General features: G+C 45.9%; 1 protein-coding gene across 1 annotated transcript in view; it reads right to left on the bottom strand.

The window, feature by feature from the left end:
* LOC126278310 (serine protease inhibitor dipetalogastin) overlaps positions 1-20,178 on the bottom strand; it is a 271,690-nt gene that overhangs the window by 133,181 nt on the left and 118,331 nt on the right. The gene's annotated exons all lie outside the window — the stretch shown is intronic.

Below are 20,178 nucleotides of genomic sequence, written 5' to 3'. Positions count from 1 at the left end.
GGCGGAGGGTACCTTGTACCACTACTTGTCATTTTTCCTGCTGTTCCACTCGCAAATAGAGAGAAAATGTCTGTCTTTACGCCGCTCTATGAGCCATAATTTCTCGTATCTTATGTATGTTGGTGGCAGTAGAATTGTTCGGCAATCAGCTTCAAATGCCAGTTCTCTCAACTTTTCTAATCTACCCGCCCGCCTCTGAACTGCTTCGATGTTTTCGTTCAATACGACACGGTACGGATCCCAAACACTCGAGCAGTACTCAAGATAAGGTCGCACCAGCGCCCTATATGCGGTACCCTTAACAGGTGAACCCCTATTTCCTAAAATTCTCCCAATAAAACGAAGTCAATCATCCGCCTTCCCTACCACAGTTCTGAAATGCTCGTTCCACCTCTTATCGATTTGAAACGTTACGCCCAGATATTTAAACGATTCGATTGTGTCAAGCAGGGCACCAGTAATACTGTATCCGAACATTACAGGGTTAGTCTTCCAACTCAACCGCATTAACTTATAGTTTTCCACATTTAGGGCTCCATGCCATTCATGAAACCAACTAGGAATTTTGTTTAAGCCGTTTGTATCTTCCTACACTCACTCTACTTCGACACCTTACCGTGCACCACGACATCATCAGCAGATGACAGACTGAGATTCATTGGAAGAATACTGAGGAAATGCAGACCGAAAACAAAGGAAGTAGGTTACAGTAGACTTGTTCGCCCATTCCTTGAATACTTCAAAAAAATGTTCAAATGTGTGTGAAATCTTATGGGACAACTGCTAAGGTCATCAGTCCCTAAGCTTACACACTACTTAACCTAAATTATCCTAAGGACAAACACACACACCCATGCCCGAGGGAGGACCCGAACCTCCGCCGGGACCAGCCGCACAGTCCATGGCTGCAGCGCCTAAGACCGCTCGGCTAATCCCGCGCGGCCCTTGAATACTGCTCACCGGTGTGGCATCCGTACCAGATAGGGTGATAGAAGAGATAGAGAAGATCCAACGGAGACCAGGGCGCTTCGTTACAGGATCATTTAATAATCACGAAAGCGTTACGGAGATGATAGATAAACTCCAGTGGAAGACTCTACAAGAGAGACACTCAGTAGCTCGGTACGGGCTTTTGTCGAAGTTTTGAGAACATACCTTCACCGAAGAGTCAAGCAGTATATTGCTCTCTCCTACGTATATCTCGCGAAGAGACCATGAGGATAAAATCAGAGAGATTAGAGCCCACACTGAGGCATACCGACAATCCTTCTTCTTTCCACGAACAATACGAAACTGGAATAGAAGGGAGAAAAAAATGGCTCTGAGCACTATGGGGCTTAACATATATGGTCATCAGGCCCCTAGAACTTAGAACTACTTAAACCTAACTAACCTAAGGACATCACACAACACCCAACCATCACGAGGCAGAGAAAATCCCTGACCCCGCCGGGAATCGAACTCGGGAGAAGGGAGAACCGATAGATGTTCTCAAGGTACTCTCCGCCACACACTGTCAGGTGGCTTGCGGAGTATGGATGTAGATGTAGATGTAGAAACAACCGCAGATTGCTGTCCACCCTATCAACCAAATCATTTATGTACACAAGGAAAAACAGCGGCACCATCATACTTCCCTGGGGCATTCGTGACGATACCCTTGTCCCTAATGAATATTCCCGTGGAGGGCAACTTATTTAAGAAGTCTTCGAACCAGTCACATATTTGTGAACTTACTCCACAGGCTCGTACATTCGTTAACAGCCTGCAATGGGGCACCGTGTCTAGTCCTTTCCAGAAATCTAGAAATATGGAATCTGCCTGTTGCCCTTCATCCATGGTTTCCCGTATATCACGTGAGATAACGGCAAGCCGAGTTCCGCACGAGCGATGCTTTCTAAAACCATGCTCATTCTTGGACATAAACTTCTGTCTCAAGAAGGTTTACTATTTTCGAACTTAGAATATGTTCAAGAATTCTGCAGCAAGCAGAGAAGTTAGAGATATTGGACTTCTTTTACCTTTCTTATATACCTGCGCTTTCTTCCAGTCGCTTGGGACTTTGTTCTGGGCGAGATATTCTCGACGATTATTATCGCATTTTGAAACAGCTTTCGCCAGGCAATTGTCTTCCCTGCAGGAATTCCCATTTGAATTCCCGAAGCATCTCCGTAATACATTCGTGCTGATCGAACCTACCGGTAACAAATGTAGCAACATGCCTCTGAATTGCTTCAGTGTCTTCATTTAATCCGATCTGATGGATCACCACCGGGGAAAAACCTTTGAATCACGGGGTGGACTGATCAACGAAATCTGTCACATAATCCTTGACAAAAATGCAACCTCGCATCGTAACCAAGGGGCCTATAGAATAACAAGATATGTCTCCCGAAATCATCATCGATTCCCAGCCGTCTTTGAGTATCGACGAGTCTTCGACCAGAAGTTAGATACAGTGTGAAACAAGATTCATCCGACCAAACGACGTTCTTCCATAGCTCCGTAGAGCAGGGCTTATGCCTTCGGCGTCACGTTTTCCTTTTACGGGAATTTGCAGCTTTCCGTGCAACTCCATATTTGTGGAGCTGCCTTCGTTTTGTTTTGGTGCTGACACAGTTCACAAGTGTGACATTCAGTTGAGTTTTGCAGCTCTAGTCCTCTTATTTTTCGTGACCATCCTCTTCAATGACGGTCTTTCACGATCACTCGACATAGATTTTCATTTATGTTGTGACTTAGTGCAGATTGTTTTCGGTATTTTATACAATATAAATTTTCGATACAGCGCCTCTTGAAACACCAAGCGCTTCTGCTATACTGGTTGCGGAGGCATTCACCATACCAACACGAACAATTTGCTCCCATTCGAATTTATTTAGCTCCGACATAATGCACTCACAGTTACACAGGACCCTGTTGTGATAGCTACTGCTCTACCTCTGCGCTTGCCGCACTCTCGAGAGCGGTTGCTCCATTCCCCTCGATCAGGCCGCAGTTTCTGTCGCGGCCAGCGAACGCCGGACCCTCCAGAGAGAAGCAGTCACGAACCCTGGACACGAACCGGAAGCGTGGCCGTCGCCGCCCCTCTGCCCCCCTTCCCACCCCCCTGTCCTCATTGACGCGCACGACCGCTGATCACAGTGGAGGCACCGTAGGATCTCTCTGCACTTCATGACCACCGGTGACGTCACCTAGGAACGGAAATGACGCCGGAAGCCTTGCAACCGTCTCGATCAGCTAGCAGCTAGGTGCAAAGAATACGGCCCTGGAACTCATTGCAGTTACAAATTCCTATCACACGCACAAGGGCAAAGCTACAATTGAAAACAGCGTCTGGAAGTAGGCGGTTTGTATCCAATGCGCTGTTGACCGCCTAGCATCTACAGATCTTGCATGTTGAAAACCTGTTCAAATGTGCGTGAAATCTTATGGGACTTAACTGCTAAGGTCATCAGTCCCTAAGCTTACACACTACGTAACCTAAATTATCCTATGAACAAACACACACACCCATGTCCGAGGGAGGACTCGAACCTCCGCCGGGACCAGCCATTGCATGTTGAACGGACTGTATCGGTCAGCTACAAACAGAAGGCCATTGGACAAGAAGGGTTACAGCGTAAAAGGAATGTTATTTTGAGCGACAGGTGTTACACTGAACGACATGGCATTGTAGATCAATTTCACTCTCCTATATTTATCACAATAAAGGATGCTATACTACGGCGACAAGATACACTTGCGAGTGTATACTATGTAGATAAGTGTGTTTCTGTGCTTGAAGATGAGGTCGTAATAAAAGTGTTCGGAATCAATGGCAACACACACACACATACATACACATACATACTCACACTTAAAGCCATATACACGTAACAGCTTGCCTGCGGGTGTGCAGGATAGGAAAAAACCTTTTCATTTAGGCTGCTGAATCTACCCTTCTGAGTATGCCAGCTATTCATACCATATAGAGGGGCCCGTACGAAATTCAGCTCGTAGATATGATTCATATTGACACAGTGCCTAGGTATAAGTAGCACTTCAACACTTGGAATCAGAATGACGCAGCTCTCCACCGTTTTCGAGAAAAGCGAGATTGAAAGTTTCAGGCGTGCTGCGTATGGTGACTAGTATTCAAGGAGTCCGCAGCACAGTCAGCAGGCACTTAGCTTCATAAACGCGGGGCCAATGCATCGAATCGCTCTGCTGGTACTTCTTTTAAATTTTTCATTCCCAAGTAATTTTAATACATGTTTATGATGACTGCGCTGATTACAAGTATCTAACAAATCATTATTATTTTCATACCCTTAACCCCGAAAAATAGCATTTTTCTCTAGATTTTTCGAAATGTTTTCCCATTTTGATCTTATTCCTGCGGGGACGTCCCGAACCGCCATGAACTGTTTTTCAAGTATCCTTGCAGATACGTTTCGACACACCGCGAGTCCATTTTCCATGCATAAGTCGAGGTACACTACGATTCGCCGTACCATCCCCATTTTTCCAGAGTTGCCGTACAGTTATAACAAATCTGTTGTTAGAATTATGTGGGAATAAAGAAAAAAGTAGCATAAGCGAGATTCAATTCACAGACCCCGAGATTATGAAACTGATGGCCTACTGCCTCGGCTCCACGGTCCTGGAACCCTATGGAAAATACGAAGTTTATGAGCAGGTGTAAAATTTTCAAACTCGATCTACTCAAAAGCAGTTTAGAGTGGGGTCTTCCTGTTTACGTATGTTGGAGTCCTAGTCGTGCTGTGCACCCACTGTCAATATGGATCGAATCGGTCAGAGGAAGTTCGTAGAGTCTCCTTGTGGGTAGAAAATTGGAGTGAAAATATGTTTTGCGCCCCAAAATAAAATCAGTGCATAGTCAGTTTGGTAATATAAAGCAATATACACTACTGGCCATTAAAATTGCTACACCACGAAGATGACGTGCTACAGACTCGAAATTTTACCGACAGGAAGAAGATGCTGTGATATGCAAATTATTAGCTTTTCAGAGCATTCACACAAGGTTGGCGCCGGTGGCGACACCTACAACGTGATGACAGGAGGAAAGTTTCCAACCGATTTCTCATACACAAACAGCAGTTGACCGGCGTAGCCTTGTGAATCGTTGTTCTAATGCCTCGTGTAACGAGGAGAAATGTGTAGCATCACGTTTCCGACTTTGATAAAGGTCGGATTGTAGCCTATCGCGATTGCGGTTTATCGTATCGCGACATCGCTGCTCGCGTTGGTCGAGATCCAATGACTGTCAGAAGAATATGGAAACGGTGGGTTCAGGAGGGTAATGCGGAGCGCCGTGCTGGATCCCAACGGCCTCGTATCACTAGCAGTCGAGATGACAGGCATCTTATCCGCATGGCTGTAACGGATCGTGCAGCGACGTTTCGATTCCTGAGTCAACAGATGGGGACGTTTGCAAAACAACAACCATCTGCACGAACAGTTCGACGACGTTTGCAGCAGCGTACACTATCAGCTCGGAGACCATGGCTGCGGTTACCCTTGACGCTGCATCACAGACAGGAGTGCCTGCGATGGTGTACTCAACGACGAACCTGGGTGCACGAATGGCAAAACGTCATTTTTTCGGATGAATCCACGTTCTGTTTACAGCATCATGATGGTGACATCACGGTGAACGCACATTCGAAGCGTGTATTTGTCATTGCCATACTGGCGTATCACTCGGCGTGATGGTATGGGGTGCCATTGGTTAAATGTCTCGGTCACCTCTTGTTCGCACTGACGGCACTTTGAACAGTGGACGTTACATTTCAGATGTGTTACGACCCGTGGCTCCACCCTTCATTCGATCTCTGCGAAACTCTACATTTCAGCACGACCGCATGTTGCAGGTGCTCTACGGGCTTTTCTGGATACAGAAAATGTTCGACTGCAGCCCTGGCCAGCACATTCTCCAGATCTCTCACAACTGAAAACGTCAGGTCAATGGTGGCCGAGCAACTGGCTCGTCACAAGACGCCACTCACTGCTCTTGATGAACTGTAGTATCGTGTTGAAGCTGCATAGGCAGCTGTATCTGTACACGCTATCCAAGCTCTGTTTGACTCAATGCTCAGGCGTATCAAGGCCGTTATTAGGGCCAGAGGTTGTTGTTCTGGGTACTGATTTCTCAGGATCTATGCATCCAAATTGCGTGAAAATATAAGCACTTGTCAGTTCTAGTATAATATATTTGTCCAATGAATACCCGTTTATTATCTGCATTTCTTCTTGGTGTAGCAATTTTAATGGCCAGTAGTGTGTGTGTGTGTGTGTGTGTGTGTGTGTGTGTGTGTGTGGCAGGTCGGGGTTTGATTAAGGTCAGTAAGCAGGTTCCAGTGTACAGTGGAGATAGGCTACAGTCGTTACGCAGAGATGAAGAGCCTTGCACACGACAGACTGGAGAGGAGAGTGGCTGGGACTGCAGAAGACCACAACGCAGATGGTAGCACGCAGGAAGGGCAGGGGAGCGAGGAATGTGCCAGAGATGCCGTGTGTGGTGTGTGTGCGTGCGTGTGAGCGATGCAGCCGCCTTCTGCGGACGGCTAACGAGCCGGTTCCGTGGGAGCGGACGGCCTGCACGCCAGCTCTCTTCTGGTGTGGCCGCAATGTCCCGCCCCGCCCCCCTTCAGCCCTCTCGTGTGTCGCCGGACGCGCATTAAGCCGCAAAGTAAAAAACCACCCGCGCGGGAACATCGGCCGTCTAATCCCTCACCAAGGAATTGGCTGCGTCCTCTCTCTCTTTCCTCTACTCGAGTCCTCGCGAGCGCTATCCGGTAACCAGGCGAGCTCTGGAAAGTTAAACTCTTGTTGCGGACACGGAGGCATCTGCGTCGCAACAGTCCGTCTGTTGCTGTAGTAACGGAAGACGCTGGCGACCGGTCGGCCTGTCTCTGCGGCTGTCGCAGGTGTCCTCGTCTGGGAGTGGGCGGGGGGGGGGGGGGGGGGGTGTCGGCCGCGATCTCATAACCGCCGTGCTGACCCTTGACATCTGCATGCGACCTGCGACCAGTGGATACTCCTACTATTGTAGGAACTGCCGCCGTCGTTCATCACCCACGGCGGACATAACCTGGCCAAGTGGCGCAGCTTAAAATTCCCACTACATGTGTACTATCAGTTTAATAAGTCACAGCTGCAAAATACTAACGCGAATTCTTGACAGACGAATGGAAAAACTGGTAGATGCGGACCTCGGGGAGGATCAGTTTGGATTCCGTCAAAATGTTGGAACACGTGAGGCAATACTGACGTTACGACTTATCTTAGAAGAAAGATTAAGAAAAGGCAAACCTACGTTTCTAGCATTTGTAGACTTAGAGAAAGCTTTTGACAATGTTGACTGGAATACTCTTTTTCAAATTCTAAAGGTGGCAAGGGTAAAATACAGGGAGCGAAAGGCTATTTACAATTTGTACAGAAACCAGATGGCAGTTATAAGAGTCGAGGGACATGAAAGGGAAGTAGTGGTTGGGAAAGGAGTGAGACAGGGTTGTAGCCTCTCCCCGATGTATTCAATCTGTATATTGAGCAAGCAGTAAAGGAAACAAAAGAAAAATTTGGAGTAGGCATTAAAATTCATGGAGACGAAGTAAAAACTTTGAGGTTCGCCGATGACATTGTAATTCTGTCAGAGACGGCAAAGGACTTGGAAGAGCAGTTGAACGGAATGGACAGTGTCTTGAAAGGAGGATATAAGATGAACATCAACAAAAGCAAAACGAGGATAATGGAATGCAGTCAAATTAAATCGGGTGATGCTGAGGGAATTAGATTAGGAAATGAGACACTTAAAGTAGTAAAGGAGTTTTGCTATTTAGGAAGTAAAATAACTGATGATGGTCGAAGTAGAGAAGATATAAAATGTAGACTGGCAATGGCAAGGAAAGCGTTTCTGAAGAAGAGAAATTTGTTAACATCGAATATAGATTTAAGTGTCAGGAAGTCATTTCTGAAAATATTTGTTTGGAGTGTAGCCATGTATGGAAGTGAAACATGGACGATAACTAGTTTGGACAAGAAGAGAATAGAAGCTTTCGAAATGTGGTGCTACAGAAGAATACTGAAGATAAGGTGGATAGATCACGTAACTAATGAGGAGGTATTGAATAGGATTGGGGAGAAGAGAACTTTGTGGCACAACTTGACTAGAAGAAGGGATCGGTTGGTAGGACATGTTTTGAGGCATCAAGGGATCACAAATTTAGCATTGGAGGGCAGTGTGGAGGGTAAAAATCGTAGAGGGAGACCGAGAGATGAGTACACTAAGCAGATTCAGAAGGATGTAGGTTGTAGTAGGTACTGGGACATGAAGCAGCTTGCACAGGATAGAGTAGCATGGAGAGCTGCATCAAACCAGTCTCAGGACTGAAGACAACAACAACAACAACAACAACAACAACATGTGTACAGCGGACTGTTTGTATGGCTACTGCGATCTATGGCAGCCTGTTAAAAAGCCTCTCTTTATTTCCCCGTTAGGTTGCCTTCTCGCCACTGCAGGTCCACCTTCTGATAGTGGGTAAGAGCACCTGCTTCACATTTCCTACCGAGGGCAGCTGGAAGCTCGCTTGGATCGTGGCACTGCTGTAAACAGACGTACACGTCCAAAACGGTTCAAATGGCTCTGAGCACTATGGGACTTACCATCTGAGGTCATCGGTTCCCTAGAACTTAGAACTACTTAAGGACATCACACACTTCCATGCCCGAGGCAGGATCCAAACCTGCAACCGTAGCGGTCAATCAGTACATGTTCTGACCAGCTACGTACATAAACAAAAGGTGATTACATAATTTAGCAGAAGGTATAGAAAGCCCTCTGTTTACAGCAGCATCACTAACGAGCGACGAGCTACCCTTGGAACAATGTGGAGGGAGTGCTTGTAGGTACCCGTAGGTACCCGCCATCTGAGGGTGACTTTAAAGTCGGCTAATGACGTAATAACATTATAAAGCGACTAGTCGCAACTACAAAAAACGCCGTTTTAGCCAAAGTTACTCTATTCGCTGTATGTAATACGTCAGATTTCCGGCCGAAGTGGCCGAGCGGATCTAGGCGCTACAGCCTGGAACCGCGCGATCGCTACGATCGCAGGTTCGAATCCTGCCTCGGGCATGGATGTGTGTGATGTCCTTAGGTTAGTTAGGTTTAAGTAGTTCTAAGTTCTAGGGGACGTATGACCTCAGAAGTTAAATCCCATAGTGCTCAGAGCCATTTGAACCATTTGATACGTCAGATAAATTTACGTTTATTTGTATTACTTGACCTAAAACGGAACAAGATTTCCTTTCTTAAATTTAATTTTTTGTTGTGATTTGTTACGAATGTAGCTTGTGGATCGTCTTGTGAGCAAACAAGGCTAAGTCGATATGTGGCAGTCAGTATACCCGAGGAGTTCTCAATCCAAGATCGTACCCTGTGATGTTCAAGAGAAGCACCTGTCCTATGTTGTAAACAAAGTCAGGACACAATATAGATGTTTATGTGGTCTTTGATGTCCTTTCATAAGAGTTGTCAGAAGTTATACCACCATTTTCGATTCTTTCTGCGCAATCACTGAAGCGAATTTCTGTTGAGATAATCTTTTCCGTTGAGATAATCTTATGCACAGTTAAAATTACTTTGTTTTCAAGCGGAAAGATAGGAAAAAGGCTCTACAAGTGCCGACAACAGCATTTCATATTCGGTGTGTGTTAGTTTCAACGAACTTGGCCAGAGCAGTTGCGAGCTACAATGTTTTAGTATTCTAAGTTACTTGTTGAAAGAGTAATGATTTTGTTCTTTAGTAAGTCAAATTCTAAGTTAATTAGTTTCTAAAGTGTACGACTATCGCATTCCAAATAAAACAAATTTACTGCTAGAGATAGATACAGGAGTATTTCACGAAGCACGTTTATCTCGTTTCGGTGCCGTATACCTATCAACACGCAATATTTCGAAATAAATGAATGAATATAGGTTTTGTATTAATTCATAGGAAATATACTGCAGTTGGCTATGGAGGAAGGAAGAAGAACAAATTTGCTGAGTCGTTTCTGGTTTCTTTGCCTAACGCTTCCATCCCATCACCTAGTATACAGACGAATAGCTTCCTTTTTCTTACTTCATTTTTTGAATCTTATTTATGTGATACATTAACTACTGTCTTCGTTTGAATTGTAGTTAAAAAGTCACGACTGAAGTTGGAACGAAGAGAAACAAAGTATTTTATTATGACATGTGAAGCCAAAGTGATCAAATTTCTTTAGATAATAAATAGGAAATCACGTGTACAATGTGAAATCTAACGAGATTTTTGAGGGAGATATACGCTCTGTAAGGTGAAAAGATAATATTTGCTTTTCAGTGGAAAACTGGAAGTCGCTTTTGATACACTAACAAAAACTGGGGCAGAGGCTGACGTTCACAAAACACGTTACCGTGTGACACAGAGTTACGGAGGAGACTACAAACTTCACCCCTTCGTGCTCTAAACAGAGGTTCGACCAGAATATTGTAACGGTGAACTTGAAGCGAGCATGCACCTCATCTTAGGAAGCGGCTGTCAGGAAGAAAGGCCGCCTTCATAGGCAGAGCCGACCCTCGCTGCTAATGCTTGCGTCACACTTACTGGTTCCAGAGTGAATGAGCAGGTGCCTGGGAGTGCGGCAACCCTCTCTACAGCTGCGCCTGCCGTGTTGTCTTACCTCCCGGCTAATATCCCACTACATGTTTGTGATTTGCATATTTAGCTACTGAATCTGGTGGTGGTGTGGCTGATGAGTAGTTACTGCTGTGTTGGTGGGTCACACAGCAAACAGCTTTTAGCTGGATCTGTCGTTCAGTCTCCTGTACAAAGATGACACACTCGCGGTTTATGGACGTGTTTGCTGTCCCTCGGTTCCTGGAGTGCTGGGGCCACGGGTGACCGTTGCGGATGGTCAGACCGCCTCATCGGCAGCAGTAACGGTGGACGCGAGTCCAGCCGGAAGCTGAGGTGCGCGGGAGGCGGGGACACCCTAGTCTTCCCTTCACTTCACGCGGCGCGAGCGGTCGGCTGTGAAGTGTGCCACGTGCCGGAGAGCGGCAAGCTGCGGCATAAGTGTGCCAGCGGGTGACCGGGTCAGCATAGGGAGGCAGAGCTGGGGACTGGGCCCTGGGATCAGCCGGGGCTGCCGCTGCGCCAAAACGCGGCCCAGATTGACGACGCCGAGCTGAGCCGCCTGCGTTCCCACGGACGCTCGCCAAGGGGACCGGACCAGCGCACCGCTCGGCTGGGAGGCGGCCAGACAGGCAGTGTGTTATGGCCACGGTAAGCGTCATCAACCCAGAATCCAGCGACTCTGGCAAACGTTTCTTCCGCCTCTCCTGCAGCTCACTGCCCCTTTTCCAGTGTGACACCTCTCCAGAAGTGTAACACCTCTCACCCAGTGTTACAGTTCCTCCTAAATGTAACACATCTTCCTGAATGTAACGCCTCTTCCTGAATGTAACACCTCCTCCTCAAGGTAACACTGCACCCTCAAGCTCTCCCCAATGGGACATTGCGTCTTCGCTGGTTGCTGACACCACGTGTTCCATATGCAAAACCCTTATAGATAGACGAACAATAGCTCAAAAGCTTGCAAATCACGTGTGTTGAAAAGTTGTTTTGAAACTGAAGCGACGGAAGTCATGGGATAGCGATATGCACATATACAGATGGCCGCCCCGAAAGCTGAGTGGCCAGCGCAGTGGTCTGTCATGCCAAAGGGCCCGGGTTCGATTCCCGGTTGGGTCGGAGATTTTCCCAGGGACTGGGTGTTGTGTTGTCCTCATTATGAGTTCATCATCATCAGTGGAAGGCAACGGGAAACCACCACTGGAATCGCTTTCATAGACGCTCGTGGGGTGGACCTCTCTGACTAGGCTTCCCCCATGATAAGACATGCCGTAAGGCAGAACACAAAGTTTTTTTTACATGCAGATGACGGTATTATCACATATACCAAGTATAAAATGGAGGTGCTTTGGAGGAGCTGCTATTTGTACTCAGGTGATTCATGTGAAAAGGATACCGACGTTATTATTGCAGCACGACAGGAACTAACATACTTTGAATGCGGGATGACAGATGGAGCTAGGCCCTTAGGACAATTCCATTTCGGAAATCGTTAAGGAATTCATTACTCCGAGATCCACAGTATTAAGAGTTGGCAGGCATATCAAATTTCAGGCGTTACCTTTCGCCATGGACAGCTCAGTAGCCGACGCCTTCAATTAACTATCGAGAGCAGTAGCGTTTGCGCAGAATGGTCAATACTAACAGACATGCAACACTGTGTAAAATAACCGCAGAAATCAATGTTGGACGTACCCTTTAGGACAGCGCGGGGCGATTGGCGTTAATAGGCTTTGGCAGGAGACGACCGACGCGAGTGATTTTGCTAACAACACGACATCGCCTGCAGCGCCTCTCCCGGGTTGGCCCATTGTAGCCGAGTGGTTCTAGGAGCGTCAATCCGGAACCGCTCGGCTGCTACGGTCGCAGGTTCGAATCCTGCCTCGGGCATGGATGTGTGTGATGTCCTTAGGTTAGTTAGGTTTAAGTAGTTCTAAGTCTAGGGGACTGATGACCTCAGAAGTTAAGTCTCATAGTGCTCAGGGCCATTTGAACCATTTGAGCCTCTCCCGGGACCATGACCATGGCGGTTGGACCCTGGACGATTGGAAAACCGTGGCCTGATCAGAGAAATCCCGATTCCAGTCAGTAAGGGCTGAAGTTGTCTCTCCATAATAATGTGGGCTGAATTCACATGGAATGGTTTGGGATCTCTGGTCCAGTTGAACCGATCATTGACTGGAAATGGTTATGTACTGCTAACTGGAGACCATTTGCAGCCATTCATCAACTTCATGTTCCCAAACAACGACAGAATTTTTATGGATGACGTTATGCCAAGTCACCACACTTGTTCGCCGATGGTTTGAAGAAAATTATGGACAATCCGAGTGAATGATTTGACCACCCAGATCGCCCGATATGGGTCTCATGGAACATTCATGAGTCATAATCAAGAGGTCATTTGGTGCATAAAATCCTGCACCAGCAACGTTTTCGCAACTGTGGACGGCTGTAGAGGCAGCATGGCTGAATATATTTGCAGGGCACTTCCAACGAGTTGTTGAGTCCATGCCACGTCGAGTTGCTGCTCTACGCCGGGCATAAGGAGGTCCGACACGATATTAGAAGGTATCCCATGACTTTTGTTACCTCAGTGTAGTTTTCCTATGATCTGTATATGCAGTCGGCAAAATGCTTGATAGGGCGCCGAGGAAAAACTCATTGACTGGATGCAAGCTGACGTTATTATTCCAATATTACGTGTTTCGGACATTGCCATCATCAGATATCCTGGAACTTCATAGATGCAAAAATAACTTGTTGTAGTAGTAACAATCACAGGAAAACCACCGCAATGTGTAGCTTCTGTATCTATGCCTTACATGATGTTCCAGGATATCTGATGATGTCAGTGTCCGAAACACGTAGTAGTTAAAATAATAAACACAGCTTGCATCCAGTCAATGACTTTTTCCTCAGCGTCCTGTTCAGCATTTTGCAGAATGCACGTAATTTTTCAACATGGTCGCGTACCTACTTCGTGACTTCCTTCACCTCAAAGCTATGTTTCTATGATACGCGTGTCAGATATTTATAACAGGAGTTAATTTCAGCGCCGTACTCTCTGCGGTGCCTCGGAGGGGCGGGACTCTCTCGGTGTCCTGTCTGCTGCTAGGTGACGTCATCATAGGTCAGTAAGTGCAGACCGGAGCTACAGTACCTCCACTGTGATTAACGGTCGCGCTCATCAAAGAGGACACGGAGGTCGCGGGCTAGATGACGGAGGGCGGGCTGTGCCCACGCTGCCGGGTCGTGCCCAGGGGTCGTGGAAGGTCCAGGGTTCGTTACCTGCGGTGGAAACTGCGGCCCATTCGACAAGAACGGCGCACCACTCGGACCGAGTCACGCTCACACGGCCTCGCATCAGAAGCACTCTAGACCTCTCGACATTGACTCTAGAACGTTCCTTGCGTCTATCACTTCGAACTTCCGTGGCGTAGAGGCAAATTCGACTGGCGGCAGCGGCGGCCAGACTTCACGTCCTCTCGCCAATGTGAAGTACGCGAGGTGAACTACGCAAGGTACTGGTTACGCAAGATCATCTTGGAAACTTTTTTGGCGGAAGCTGATTAATGGTCTGCACTGCTACAATATCAAATAAAACTTAAATTAAAATTTTTAAAGAAGTCCCCGACACAAAAAACCTCTAAAAGGTAAAAAATAGTATGAACTGCCCCTTTAAGTTTATAAACATTTTCATCAAAGCGTCGTCGGGGGGGGGGGGGGGGGGGGGTCGAGGTGTCGGGAAGCTAAGTAGATAAAAAAGAATATAACAGCAGGTGTCCTTTCCAGAACAACATACTTTCATTATTGCTGGTATAAGCCTCTTATGTTTGCCATCTTCTCTTCAGTCCTGCGCATCCAGCATCCACACCTCAAATTACACTATGTGATCCAAAGTATACGGACACCCCGAAAAGCATACATTTTTTATATTAGATGCATTGTGCTGCCACCTACTGCCAGTTCTCCGTATCAGCAACCTCAGTAGTCATTACACATCGTGAGAGAGCAGAATGGAGTGCTCCGCGGAACTCACGGACTTCGAACGTGGTCAGGTGCTTGGGTGACACTTGCGTCGTACGTCTGTACGCGAGAAGTACACACTCCTAAACATCCCTAGGTCAGCTGTTTCCGATGTGATAGTGAAGTGGAAACGTGAAGGGCACGTACAGCACAAAAGCGTACAGGCCGGCCTCGTCTGTTGACTGACAGAGACCGCCGCCAATTGAAGAGGGGCGTGATGTGTAATAGGCAGACATCTATCCAGACCCTCACACAGGGATTCCAAACTGCATCAGGATCCACTGCAAATTCTATGACAGTTAGGCGGGAGGTGAGAAAACTTGGATTTCATGGTCGAGCTGCTGCTCATAAGCCACACATCAGGCCGGTAAATGCCAAATGACCCACGACTTTAAATGTGAGGTATGCCATTTAAATTGGATTCGCACTGTTTAGTATATGTCCAGCATATGTAAACAGATGTGCTATTGTGTACCGTATTTGTATCATGCAACAAGCATCTGTGAGAAATATGCATATGGACATGGCCTTTTGGACAAGGTGCTGTGTGTTTTTAAATATTTTAGCGAAGACAAACGTTTTTAACGTGCTGAGTTTTATTCAGTTGACATATTGTGCCTGAGGTCCAGCGTAAAATGAACATGTTTTACTACAAGAAAATGCTTAAGACCTGAAGATGACAGCTAAGACTGCTGAAACCGTTTATCTTAAATTAAAAAATAAATTGTGCGATATTGCCTTTCGAATGGTTTTTAACAAGTAAATAAATTAAGCAGTGCTTCACCCAATTAACAAGACACTGTTCATAAAAACGATTAGTGCTTATGGGCTACATTTGGCACTGTCTTTGCAAATCCTGACAACCAAGTGACATGACAATTCCTGCCATCTGTTCGAAAAATTGCTAGATATTTCACTGTGTGATTTTCGTTTGCGTCCCCGTTGCAGCGTTCACACGTCATGTGATGGTTGCGACTGTTGGGTTCTGTGCCCACTTACCAACGAGACGCGTAGAGCCGCAGGAACAAGTGCTGCCGTGTAGTTCCGCGAACCGCCGAGTGCCGCGCTCGCGTTGGCGCAGGATTCACTGACGCAGCCTCGGGGCGACCACTCACCACCCCACCGGCCTTCAGAGGTCGCTCCACTTGTTCTCCGCTGGCCTGCTCCACGCTCTCCTCCTATAAACGGCCGGCCAGCCTGCTTCCGGCTCAGTCGCGTCGTCCTTAAAGCCTCCACTAACTGGCAGCTACTCTATGGCAACACGGCGTGGAGATTCTTACAAGGCGGATTCGACGTACACCTATCTCTACATATGCACTCCCCAAGCATCATACAGGGCATCGATAACATCCACGACCGGTTCAGTTTGCGTGAAGGAGTGTCACGAAACAGCTGTTCTTATGCCTCTATGTTGTTGTTGCTGTGCCCTTCAGTCCGAAGACTGTTTTGATGCAGTTCTCCACGCTGTTCGATTTTGTACTAGCTTCTTCATCCCTAAATAATTACTGCAACCTACATCCACTCGAATTTACTCACAGTACTCATCTCTTGGCACCCATCTACAATTTTTACTCTCCCCAGCTTCCTCGTATTATCAAACTGATAATTCCTCAATGGCCTAGCGGGCGGGTCGTATCACTCTATCTTACTTTTAGTCACGTTGTCGCACAAATTTCTTTTCATATCAATTCAATTCTCTGCCCCTTCTTTAGTTGTTCAATCTACCCACTTACTCTCCAGTTTTTTTTATGCAGCAACACATTTTAAAACTTATGTTCTACTATTGCCTGTAATTTTGCACTTTCGTTTAAGGTTGCGCTACAGAACAATGCCACCATTGCGTATTTAACTAATGTATTTAGTAGTTTTGGACCCCCTAGGCAAATCGTTAGTGATAATGCGCCGGCCATTCTTTCGGCTCCCTACAAGGCCTTCTATTTTCAGAGTGGTGCTAAGCATGTAACTACCACTCCGAATTATCCGCAGGGGTCCTCTGCCAAAAGGGTCAATCGCTGCCATAAATCTGCACTCTCGTTTTGTTTCTGGTGTGTCGTACTGGATCCAAGTTTCATCTCCAGTAACAACTGATTTCAAAAACTTCTCTCCTTCATCGTAATAATGGTCAAACAAATTCAAAGCTGGCGCCATTTGGTGACTTTTGAGGGCGTCTGTCAATATATTTGGAACTCAACGAGCACAAAGTTTTTTGTAGCCTAAATGTTCACTAACGACAGAGTGCACGACAGATCTTGAAACCTCCGGAATTTCCATAGACAAAGCAGTTATGGTGAACCTACGATTTTCTCTAACCATTCTCTTAACTCGTCCAACAAGGTCGGCTGTAACGACAGACTTGCATCCTTCGCCCCCTTCATCATGCACGTCATTTCAGCCATCTTTAAACCTTCGGCACCATTCACGCACAACATCATCTGTCATGAGGTTATCACCATACACTCAATCTCAGATGAATTTCTGCTGCAATATTCCCTTCTGCTTGCAGAAACCGAATTACACTTCCTAATTCACAAAAATAGTTCAAGTGGCTCTCAGCACTATGGAACTTAACTTCTGAGGTCATCAGTCCTTAGAACTTAGAACTACTTAAACCTAACTAACCTAAGGACATCACACACATCTATGCCCGAGGCAGGATTCGAACCTGCGACCGTAGCAGTCTCACGGTTCCGGACTGCGCGCCTAGAACCGCGAGACCACCGCGGCCGGCTTTGTTGGATGTTGTGACCGTAGCGGTCGCGCGGTTCCAGACTGTAGTGCCTTAACCGGTCGGCCACTCCGACCGGCCCGTAATTCACACTTAGCGGGAGCAACAATAACGGCAGCCATGATTACGTGGCTGTAATGCAACGCAGACTCATGTCTTGAGGTCGACAATGGAGGAGGGTGTAGTGGGAGAGTTACGCAGTAGTGCACAATGTCTTCGGTTCAACCGAAAGTTTTAATTTGTTCTGAATTCCCTATCGTCCCCATCTCGCGGTCGTGCGGTAGCGTTCTCGCTTCCCACGCCCGGGTTCCCGGGTTCGATTCTCGCCGGGGTCAGGGATTTTCTCTGCCTCGTGATGACTGGGTGTTGTGTGATGTCCTTAGATTAGTTAGGTTTAAGTAGTTCTAAGTTCTAGGGGACTGATGACCATAGATGTTAAGTCCAATAGTGCTCAGAGCCATTTGAACCATTTTTGAATTCCCTACCCGCGATTGCTCCCTGGTTACCTTTTCTGCTTGGTCAGTGTACAAATAAAATAAAGTGGGGGACTCATTGCAAACGTGTCTCATTCTATTCTCTACTACTGCTTTCCTTTCATGTCCTTCGACTCTCAAAACTACAATTACGATTATATACAAATTATAGATAATCTTGCGTTCCCTGAATTTTTATCCCTGCTTCCGTAAAAACTTCAAACCTTTTTATACGAGCCATAAATCTCTAATTGAATTCACGCGGTCTGTACGCTAGATATTCTGTAATACGGGGACAATAGAAATCTCCGGTCTACACGGAAAACTACATTCCCAAATTTACAGTTAAAATTTCCAGCTGTCAGTATCGTTACATCTCTGTAATTGCAAGTGTATGTGTAAATCATGGAACCAATGTTTGTGTAAGTATCTTTGTTACGAGAGCTTGTGAAGTCGACGTGAAATATCGATTGTGAAAAAGCCGTGGATTGGTCCATGGACGCAGTGGGAGCGTACGCCACTGCTCTTGAATTTTGCGTGTTTTATAACAACACATTACTGTGTGGACAGAATTTATAGGTACGGCCTGGGTACAGTAATTAACTGCATGTAGTTAATGAACAGGTAATATTTAAATCCTTTTCTGCTACTGTTATGGTTGTTAAATGCACCGATAACTGAAACAATGAGTGCGCTATACGAATGTGGGCTATGAATAGACTCAGAATGAATGCGAACTGGGAATTAAAAACCAGGTGCCATTGCGGACTGTCACATTGGCCGTCATTTTATGCTGAATTATCATATGTGGCGGACCCGTTCACTCTGTGCTTAAAGCTCGTTGCTGAAAAATTACGACGTTGAATGTTCAGGGATAACTAAAAGCAGAGAGACTGGTGACAACACCATCTAAAACGATAGAGTAAGTAACGTGGAAATTTCAGCTTCATTACGAGAATGACAAACACCAGCAAGGCCAGACGTTCTCGACGCAACATGGAATCCAGCTGCGAGTGAAACATCACAAAATCCAGACACTTTCGTGATAAACCGATACCAAAAGCGATCTCACACAGGCACAAAAGTATTTACTAACTTTTCGTTATTCAGTTTGAGCAGTAATTTATATCGTAACAAAGCTGAAGTTGTATGTGAATCCATTGTCCTTTCCATCGCTAACAAAGCGCAGCACCTATACAATATTCTTTCCTTATCAGTCATTTCATCCTTCCAGGAAATTATTATAATCAAAACGACAACTGTTCTAAGTAATTTTCAGACTCTAATTTTCGTCACTATACTCAATTCCAAATTTGAAGTGATGAAAGTTCATGTCCGCCATTACGCGGAGCGCGTACGGTCCTGGTATAATCTCTGCCCTATTTCTGATTGGCTAAGAGCCGCCGACAGGTTTGAAACGAACTGGCCAACTGAAAGACACATGTGTTGTTATTGATGTTGATGTTTTGTCATTTGTTTATTCTTACATGGGAATACCGGGTAGAACACCATTGAACTCTCTCTCTCTCTCTCTCTCTCTCTGTGTGTGTGTGTGTGTGTGTGTGTGTGTGTGTGTGTGTGTGTGTGTAATTGCTCTATCTGCCGGTACTCCTTCTAAAAATTAAATGGTAATTAAATATAATGTAACTTTCTATATTTGAGTTTTCTATTTGGTTAACCAAGTGCTTTAGTTTTGGGAAAGAACGGATGGTCAACGTACTAGTCGATAGCGAACGCAATCCCCTCCATTGGTTATGTTGCAAGGGCGATTTAAATTATTTCGCTATTAACAAACTGAAAAAATAAAACAATACGTAAAAGACGAGTTTAGGTGGACACTAATGTACACGATCGATTCTGATCTTTCGAATTTTTTGAAAATTGTTCCACTAAACTATTCTGTTATTTATGTTATGACTACTATTCTACTAATTTAAAGTTTGGACATGGACTATGACAATCCGTTAAGACTTTTGACTGCTTTCCATGTCTTCTGCCTTGCCTACTTTATACGGATCAAAAACGATCGAGGGGAACCTTAGCACTGAACACGCTGTACTGTATATTTACATGTGCTATACTATACTAAGCCAGAGCTACATCTGACCTGGATCTGTTGCTATTGCAGTTACAAAAGAGTGAAAAATACATCAGACGCCACTAGTTCTGAGCAAAGTCGCAGGTGTATAGTTGGTCTGAAGTCCTTGCATTTCAGCGCCGGTACGAATAGCTGTCTTCGCCCTTTGTCCTTGAGGAACCTAATGTTACGAAAAAGAAACAA

The sequence above is a fragment of the Schistocerca gregaria genome, chromosome 6, assembly GCF_023897955.1.
Source record: "Schistocerca gregaria isolate iqSchGreg1 chromosome 6, iqSchGreg1.2, whole genome shotgun sequence".
In the NCBI taxonomy this organism is placed as follows: Eukaryota; Metazoa; Arthropoda; class Insecta; order Orthoptera; family Acrididae; genus Schistocerca; species Schistocerca gregaria.
Note: the sequence above shows the minus strand (reverse complement) of the source record. Positions and strands in the feature narration are given on the sequence as shown.